Source organism: Rhinopithecus bieti, unplaced genomic scaffold (assembly GCF_001698545.2).
Source record: "Rhinopithecus bieti isolate Rb0 unplaced genomic scaffold, ASM169854v2 scaffold_16773, whole genome shotgun sequence".
Classification (NCBI taxonomy): Eukaryota; Metazoa; Chordata; class Mammalia; order Primates; family Cercopithecidae; genus Rhinopithecus; species Rhinopithecus bieti.
In genome coordinates this window covers 1,613,359-1,621,895 of record NW_016808848.1, presented here as the reverse complement: position 1 = coordinate 1,621,895, position 8,537 = coordinate 1,613,359, and the positions used below count along the sequence as shown (strand labels likewise).

The following is an 8,537-nucleotide window of genomic DNA, read 5'->3' as shown; positions in this document are numbered from 1 at the left end:
CGCCGCCCGCGCCCGCGCCGGCCCCGCCGCTCTGCGTCCGGGTAAGCCCCCACCCCGCCTGGGGTCCCCTTCGCGCTCGCGGGGCTCCCTGCCCCCGCTCCGGGGCCTCAGCCATATCTGGGCAAAATATTCAGCTGTCGCCGCCGCCGCCAAGAGGGACTGAGCGTGGCTCCCTCTATAAATAGCTGCCGCCTCGGGTTGCCTCTGGGGCTGGGGAGCCCGGGTCTCGGGGTCCCGAGCCCGGCGCTAGCGACCCCGCCTCCCCGAGCTCGCAGTCCTGGCCAGGGCGCCCTCCGCTCTGGACCTCCGCACCGCGTCTGTGAAGGCGAGAAAGACCCGGGGTTCTGGAGGAGCGGTGCCCCGGGCTGGGGTCCTGGCGGAGGGGCGCACCCGCTGCCCGCAGGACTCCAGCGCGGCGGGGCTCTGCGCCCGCGGGGCGCTCTGCTGGGTACAGGTGCCAGCCCGAGCGGGGCTCGGGGGCGCGGCCTCTTTTCCGCCTGCAAGAGTCTGGGGTGGGAATGGGGCGTAAGGGCTCGACTGGATGTGGAGCCCAGGTTCGCAATGAGAGTGTTTGGAGCAGGAGAAGTTTCCCAAACTGTGGGAGACAAGGTTTAAAGCACCACGACACGCGCTACGCGGCCAAGTGGAGCTGGAAAGAGCTTGAAGGCGGGAGCCCCAGGTTGTCGCCGGCTCTTGGCCAGGCCTTGGCAATCCCCCTCTTGTTTCTGGATCTCGGTTTCCCATTTGTAGGGGCGAGGTTTGGTAGCCGCGATGAAGCTGGGAGCCCGGGCCGTGAGAGCCGCAGGGCGCTCTTGACCGCCTGCGCTCCCCCCACCTGTTCACCCGCTCGGGCCTGGGACGCTGGGGTCCCAACCGCGCACATCCGGAGAGGCTGCAGAAATCGGAGACTGGCTGCCCCAGACCCGATCGTATCCTGGGACCCACTAAGGCCCTCGGATATCCTAAGCCGTACAATCCTAGGAAGGGCACTTTTGGGGTGCCTATGAGCATCTCTCTGCTGCGTAGCCGCCATTGCCTTGGCAAAGCAGCCTGTGAGCCACACAGCTTCAGATGCGATGAGCTGGGCAGGGGTAGGGGTTCCAGTCCAGCCGCTCCCTGGCCACAGTTTCCCGGTCTATACCGCGCCTATGATGCGTCCTCCAACCTGCGCAGCGCCGCCCCCTCCTACACCCTTCACCCACCGCTGCTATTATAGACCCTGTCTCTGGCCCTCGCCCTATGTCCTCAGACTCTCGGAGACCACCTGGCCCAAGCTCCTCCGTGTCTGAATCGCAGAACCAGACCCTGAACCCAGGTGCTGGGCCCTCAGCGTGAGAACCCCTAGGGACCCCACCCCATCTCTCTTCCAGAGGTGACTGCCATTTTGTCCTCCGTGCAGGGCCGCAGAGCCCCCTGCTCAAGGTCACACAGGACCTGTCACGCCAGAAAGTCTGCAGTCTCCCAGCCTTTCCCATCTCTTTCTGAACCCTTCCCACTGCTCAGGCAGGTCCGGGAGCTCTGGCAGTGCCTGATCAATGCCCCCTTTTCTTGAATCTGCTGCTCTTCTGGACTTTACCTTGTCTAGACAATAGTGCCCTCGCCCTGAAGTTTCCTTTTTGCTTCTACTTTACGTTGTATTATATGTTTTTTTTCTAAAGCCATCTCAAAGACTTACAGATAAAGAATTAACGGGAAACGGAGCTAAATAATACAGTTTCCATCAGTTAGAGCCACACAACCAACAGGCAGAGTGAAAACAAGAACACTGTAACTTTGGTGTATTATCTTTAATGAGCTAGTCTTACAAACCCGTGTTTTAGAAAGTCATTGGCCCTTGAGTTCCTCCCAGCCTAAGACGAAAGCCAGTGTCCTCTAAAAATAGCCTCCGCCCCACCTTATCAGGGTCTCACACCTTCTCCCTCCTCCAGGGTAGGGCGTATTCTTGCAGCTCAGCAAAAACAGAAAACACAAAGTAGGTGTGGCAGCTCTGAGCACTGGGAGGTGGACTGGCCTGGAGGTTAGGATACCCGGCTTCAGTCCCAGTTCTGCCACTCACTCAGAGCAACCTTGAACAACAAGGGGGTGGACAAGATGGTCTCTAGTGGACCTGGAGTGGGGAGGGCTTGGAGTCCCCCCTGGAAGCCTTTCTAGCATGACCCATCCTGTAAGGAGGAGCTGGGGAAGGAGTGAGAGAGAGTGGCTTTCCCAAGTGCCAAGGGAGGACTGAGATGGGCAGTGTCACTTGCTGTGAAGAGACAGGAGTGGGGGATGAGGACTGGGAAAGGACCATCAGGATTGGCAGGGATCATGAGTGACTTTGACCAGGGCATTGCAGCAGGCTCAAAAAATGGGATCTGCCAGTGACCCAGCCTGTCTGAGCCTCGTTTCCTCCTCTATACAATGGAGATAACAGTAGCCCCATTTCACAGGGGCTGCTTGTGGGAATTAAGTGAGATGATTCAGGGTAAGTCCTCAGCCCAGAGCCTGATATTGCAATGATATAATTAGCTGTGGTGAGGGGCAAAGGCAGGTGCTAACGGGAGCTGAAGAAGTTCTCCACTTCTTCAGGCTGTAGGCTGAGAAGGCTCTCCACAGAGCCTGCAACTCTTTCTAAAAGCTTGGACGAGACAGGAAGGGAGAGGCAAGGCAGCAGGAACTGAGGACAAGGGACAGAAGGGAGGCAGGCATTCTAGGATAAAGAGTATGGCAAGAAGTGAGAAGAACCCAGTAGAGAGGAGAGAGTTAAAGGAGAATCTAAAAGGTGTGCCCATAATGAGGATTGGGGACCTTCTGTAGTGACTTGCAGAATGTCACAGACTCTGCAGGTGGCCTTCATCCCCTGGAATGAGCAAAAAAAGGTAAAATGAAGGAGATCCTGGCTCAGACCCATGTGTCTCTGGCAGACCAGTATCTGCGATGGAGGATGGTGATGGGCCGTGAAGGGTGTTTTGACCCTGCTCATGGGCTTCATGACCTTGGCTTACTTATTTCTGAAATGACATCATCTATCGATGACTCCTGCTGAGCCCAGTCATAATGGCCTTTTCCAGTCAATGTTTTGAGTTTTGAGTCTTACTAATGGACCAGCCAGGCTGCCAACATTTCTAAAGAGGCCAGTTCACTCTTCCCTTAAAGCCAGAACACCAGATACATCAATTATTGGGCTGCTAGGAGCCATTATCAGTTTAAAACCACAGGCCTCTTTCTATGGAAAAGCATGAACCAGATAGCACAATTCCAGGGCCATTTCCTCTCTTTTGTTTTGTTTTGTAAAATCTTCCTTTGGCTAATCATGATAGAACCTGATTCTCTTTGCTCTTAATGACAATGAGAGAATGAGCTCATTGGAGTCTACTTAGGACACGGTCTGGGAGGTTTTCTTTCGTGTTAGGTGGTGGTGGGTCTTTGTCTGACCTGAAAAACTAAACAAACTCAAGCATGCCTTTTGTTTCTCCTTCTCTTATGTCCTTTTGGTTTTCTTTCGGAGAAAAAAAATGATTTGTGAAAGGGTTGGACATTACCATCTGTGAGGAGGAAAGAGGGAGGGAGAAGGAGACAAGGGCTTTCATCCATCCACCCACGTCCATCCCTGTCTCAGTTCATGTTCTCAGGGGCCCCAGCCTCAGGCCCCACTCACTCTGGGGCTTCAAGGGTGGTGACCCCAGGGCCCTTTCTAGCGATGATTCTGGAGGGCGATGAGTTGTGACCACTCCATTGTTGCTCTCCATGCCCAAAGGAATGAAGGAAAGCAGAACTGCCTCTTGGCATCCTTCAACCTCCTTCATAGACTCATCGCTGCTGCCCATCCCTTTGCTGTTGGTGCCTTGGTGCTACTCCTACCCCTATTCTCTTTCCACCGCACACTCTCTCACAGTCTCATTCACTCCCACAATCCAATCACCTCACAACTCCCTAATTCTTGCATCAAGCTGGACTGCGCTCCTCATCTACAGACGTCTCTGCCTCCTGATTCTTTTCTCTTCACCACCCCATTCATTTGCCCACCAAGTCCTGTCAATGCTACCTTCCTTAATTTCTGTTACATCCGTTTATATCGCCACATCCACTATCCCAGTTAGGACTTCATCTCTCCCGTAAGCTGCTCTCAGAGCCTCTTAAAGGTATTTCTGCCTCAAGTCATTAATTCTTTCTTCCATGCTGCTCTTAAAAGATCTTCACTTGCATCAATTCTCTCCCTTCAGGAACTCCCCATTTCCTAAGGGATAAAGACCAGATTCCTTAGCCTCTAAGACCAGGCCTCAAGCTACTACTCCAAAATCATGTCTAGGCACTCCTCCAAATTCTCTTTACCTTCTGGTCATGGCAAAAGCATGCTGTGCCTTCATGCCTCCCTGCCTTTCCCCTGCTGTTCTTTCAGCCTTCAGTGCTGTTCTCCTTCCTCTCAGCCTATGAACTTGTAATCACCCTTAAAAGCAAAGTTCTTCACTGACTTACCTGTACCCCGGTAGCCCCCTGTGCCAACTTAGAGCACCAGCCAGAGTGTGTTCTAAATGGAATCACCCAGTGATGTATCTCTGTCTCTGGCTAGACTGAAAGCTCCCTGAGGACCAAGTTTCTGGCTCATTTATTTCTGCTTCCCCATGTGCAGCTCAGAGCTTAATGTTTGACATAGTACAGGCACTTCAGGTTTTAATAAATGGCTGACCACCAAATGAATGAATGAATGAATGAAGGAATGCATGAAATAAATGAATGAAGGCTCTGTGATAACCGTGACAGTCACACAACACCAACCAGCATTTACAGCATGTTCTCCTACCCAACCAAATCATCAGCTCTGTGAGGGCAGAGACTATGCCTACTCTGCTCCCCACTGCCAGCTCCCCAGCTCCTACCAGCCCCATCAGGATAAGTAGCTAGTGTGTGAATCCATGAGCTCATTTGAAATTCACAGTAACCCCATGAGGCAGGAACAGCAAGTGTTGTTACCTACCTTTTGTAATAAGACAGGGCACCCTAGTAGGAATTGTCCCAGGTCATCCAATTGTCCCAGGTCATCCAATTCCAGAAAACTGAAGTGCTCTCCAGGGTTTGACAAACTTGAGAAATGAGTCTTCTTGTTTTATATCTGTGCTTCTCTAACTTTAATGTGCATTGAAATCACTTGGGATCTTTTCAGAAATGCAGATTCTGGTTCAGTAGGTATGAGATGGGGCTTGAGATTTTGAGTTTCTAAAAAGCTCTTTGTTTGTAATAAACTCTAACAAGTTGATTATAAAATAAGCTTAATAATTCCTAATAAGCTCTAATAAACATCTAATAAGGTAGTGTTGATTAGTGTCTACAAATCACCACAATTTGAACAACAAGGTGAGTGCTAGTTGCCACAAAGCTTCCTCCTGGCCATTGCATTAAGATAGTGGCTTTTAAAATCTATGAATGAATTCATTTGTGCCCTGGATCAAAATCAAGGGCTCTTTCTGGTCAACAAACTTCTTGCAAGTTTGGATCTATGAGCACCGGATGGGTGCCTGGCTAGTGCTGGAGTGGAAACCTGAGACACCTGAGACCCTAAGACATCAAAACCACTCAGAGATGTGCAAAGTGAAGGTAAGAGAGAGGGAGACATAGGACAGACTTCCTCCATGCAAACCAAGAGAGATTTAAAAATTCAGGATGGATAGCAACATTGCACGCATTTGCTTATTATGGTTTTACATTGTATTCCACTTACAGCATTAAAAAGGCTTGAGATGGCTTGAAAATAAACTACATGACCAATGTAACTAGTAAGAACAGAAATTCTAAAAAGACGGGGCAGAAACCTTGAAGATTAAGCACACGAAACTCCTGGAGAATCTGATTAGAGCTTACGAATTCTTGCTCCACAAAAATGAATATATTCATATACACAACCATTTGCATATCATTTCAGGGGGTGTGTGATTGCCCTGAAGCCTATTCAAAAGTCCAGGTTAAGAACACCCGATACAGAGAATAAAGAGAGAAAATGATACCAGTGCCCTGGCTGAAGATGACAACTGTATTTGGATACTCAAATCGGCTCTGAGATGACTCATGGCAGCCAAGGGGAAAGGGGGCACGAGATGAATGGGAGAACTCTTGGTGTCTGATTGTGGAAGGAAGAACATCAATCAATCTTTCAGGAGAGGGAACTATTTTCTTAGCCCCAGTCCTCAGTATATTGTCAAGACAGGCCACTAGACAGAGGGTATAGTGGTTAGGACGGACTCCAGATCAGTCTGTGCGAGGCCAGGGAACCCAGGAGCAATGAAGGGCAGACTCAAATCCTTCATTAGTCCTTTGGGGGGCCTTAAATAGCAACTGACACGTAATGAGACACAATCTATCTTCCTGATTCACACAAACACACACACACACACACACACACACACACACACAGACTGTGGAGACCACCTCGCTGGATTCAAATCTAAGGTCTGCTACTCTCAGGTAAATTTTAATACTTTTTTTCTTTTTCTTTTTTTTTTTTTGAGACAGAGTCTCGCTCTGTCGCCCAGGCTGGAGTGCAGTGGGGCAATCTCAGCTCACTGCAACCTCCGCCTCCCGGGTTCAAGCAATTCTCCTGTCTCAGCCTCCCAAATAGCTGGGACTACAGGAGCACGCCACCACACCTGGCAAATTTTTGTATTTTTTTTGTAGAGATGGGGTTTCGCCATGTTGGTCAGGCTGGTCTCGAACTCCTGACGTCAGGTGATCCACCCACCTCAGCCTCCCACAGTGCTGGAATTACAGGCACGAGCCACCACACCCAGCCAACTTTTAACATTTCTGTGCCTAGTGTCCCTATCTATAAAGTGGGGTTGTTGTGGGGATGAAATTAGTTCTTACATGTAAAATGCTTAGGACAGTGCCTGGGACATTATGTAAGTGTGAGCTGTTATATTATGGGAAGGTGGCAGCATGGAGTGCTGGTAATGGGTACTGATTGCCTGCCTGGATTCAAATCCTGGCTCTACCACTTGTTAGCTTTGTGACTTTGGTCAGTGTACTTACTGGGTTAAACAGGGTCCCCCCAAAATTCATGCTCACCTAGCACCCCAGAATGTGACCTTATCTGGACATACGGTCTTTACAAATGTAATTAATGAAGTTAAAATGAGGTCACACTAGATTAGGGTAGGTCCTAACTACCCTATGACTGGTGTCTTAAGAAGAAGAGTGGACACACGCCATTAAAAAGGCTTGAGATGGCTTAAAATCAACCTATATAGGCAGCATAACTAGTAAGAACAGATGATGGAGTCAGAGATGGGAGTGATATGGCTGCAAACCAAGGAATGTCAGGGATGGCCAGCAGACACCAGAAGGTAGGAATGAGGTATGGAACAGATTCCCTGTCAGAGCTTCCAGAAGGTATCAACCTGCTGACACCTCAGTTTTGGACTTCTGGTCCTCTGAACTGAGACAGAGTAAATCTCTGTTGTTTTAAGCCATCCAGTTTGTGGTCATTTATTATGGCAGCCCTATAAAACTAACATAGTCTGCACTTCAGTTTCTTCATCTGTAGAATGGGATAATAAAAGTATCTGCTTCACAATTATTAAGATTGCATGAAATAATCCATGTAAAGAGCTTAGCATTGTGCCTGGTATGCAGTAAGAACAAAACAAAGCTTGCTATTATAAGGTACAGTGACAAGTGGCCAACAGTAGCCTCAAGGATGGTGTTAATAGCCGTCTGTTATATGTCTCTAATTTATTTACTCAATGCCTTGTTGAATTTTTCTGCCATTTCCAGGTTTTGGGGGTTTGGGTTTTCTTTTTCGCTAATAGAGTTTTATTTTGTTTTGTTTTGTTTAGACAAGGTCTCACTCTGTCACCCAGGCTGGAGTGCAGTGGCTCACTGCAACCTCCACCTTCCGGGCTCAAGTGGTCTTCCCCCCAACCCCGGAAGCTGGGACCACAGATGCACGCCACCATGCGTGGCTAAGTTTTTGTATTTTTAGGGGAGATGGGGTTTCACCATGTTGCCCAGGCTGGTCTCGAACTGAAAAAGGTTATACCAATATAACTTCTCTTCTGTGTGAGGACACTGGTCTCCCCACATCTTGTCAACACTGGGAATTCTCAGACTTTCAAATCTCTGTCAATCTGCTAGAACTGATATCTCGTTCCACAATTTGCTTTTTGATAATTATGCGTGAGTTTTGTTATTATTTGTGTGTGTGTTCGCCGTTAATATTTCCTTTTGTGTGAATTGTCCATTCCTTTCCTCTACCCACATTTTCTGGCCTGTTCTGTTTTTTTATTGGAGGAATTCTTTGTCTATGAAACAAATCAGCCTTTTGTTTAATATGAAGCAAATATATTTTCCCCCAGTTAGCCATTTGCTTTTTGGTATTGTTCATATTAATTTTCATATTGGTTTTTCAGAAAATACGAAAACATGTTTCATAAAGCTCTACCTTACATTAACTCCTGCTATGAGGCAACGTGATGAAGTTCATGTTTGTAAAATGGAGACTGAGGATAGGAATGAATTCCACAAGCTTTTCTACAAGTTAGCTTTTTTTTTTTTTTTTTTTTTTTTTT

At 48.6% G+C, this 8,537-nt stretch overlaps 1 protein-coding gene across 3 annotated transcripts in view; it reads left to right on the top strand.

Moving 5' to 3' along the window:
• The first annotated feature begins 6 nt into the window (after window positions 1–6).
• TMOD1 (tropomodulin 1) overlaps window positions 7–8,537 on the top strand; it is a 93,690-nt gene continuing 85,159 nt past the window's right edge. For all 3 annotated transcript variants that reach the window (XM_017887563.1, XM_017887564.1, XM_017887565.1), the window contains exon 1: window positions 7–41. The gene's annotated coding sequence lies outside the window, so the exon portion shown is untranslated. The remainder of the gene's footprint in view (window positions 42–8,537) is intronic.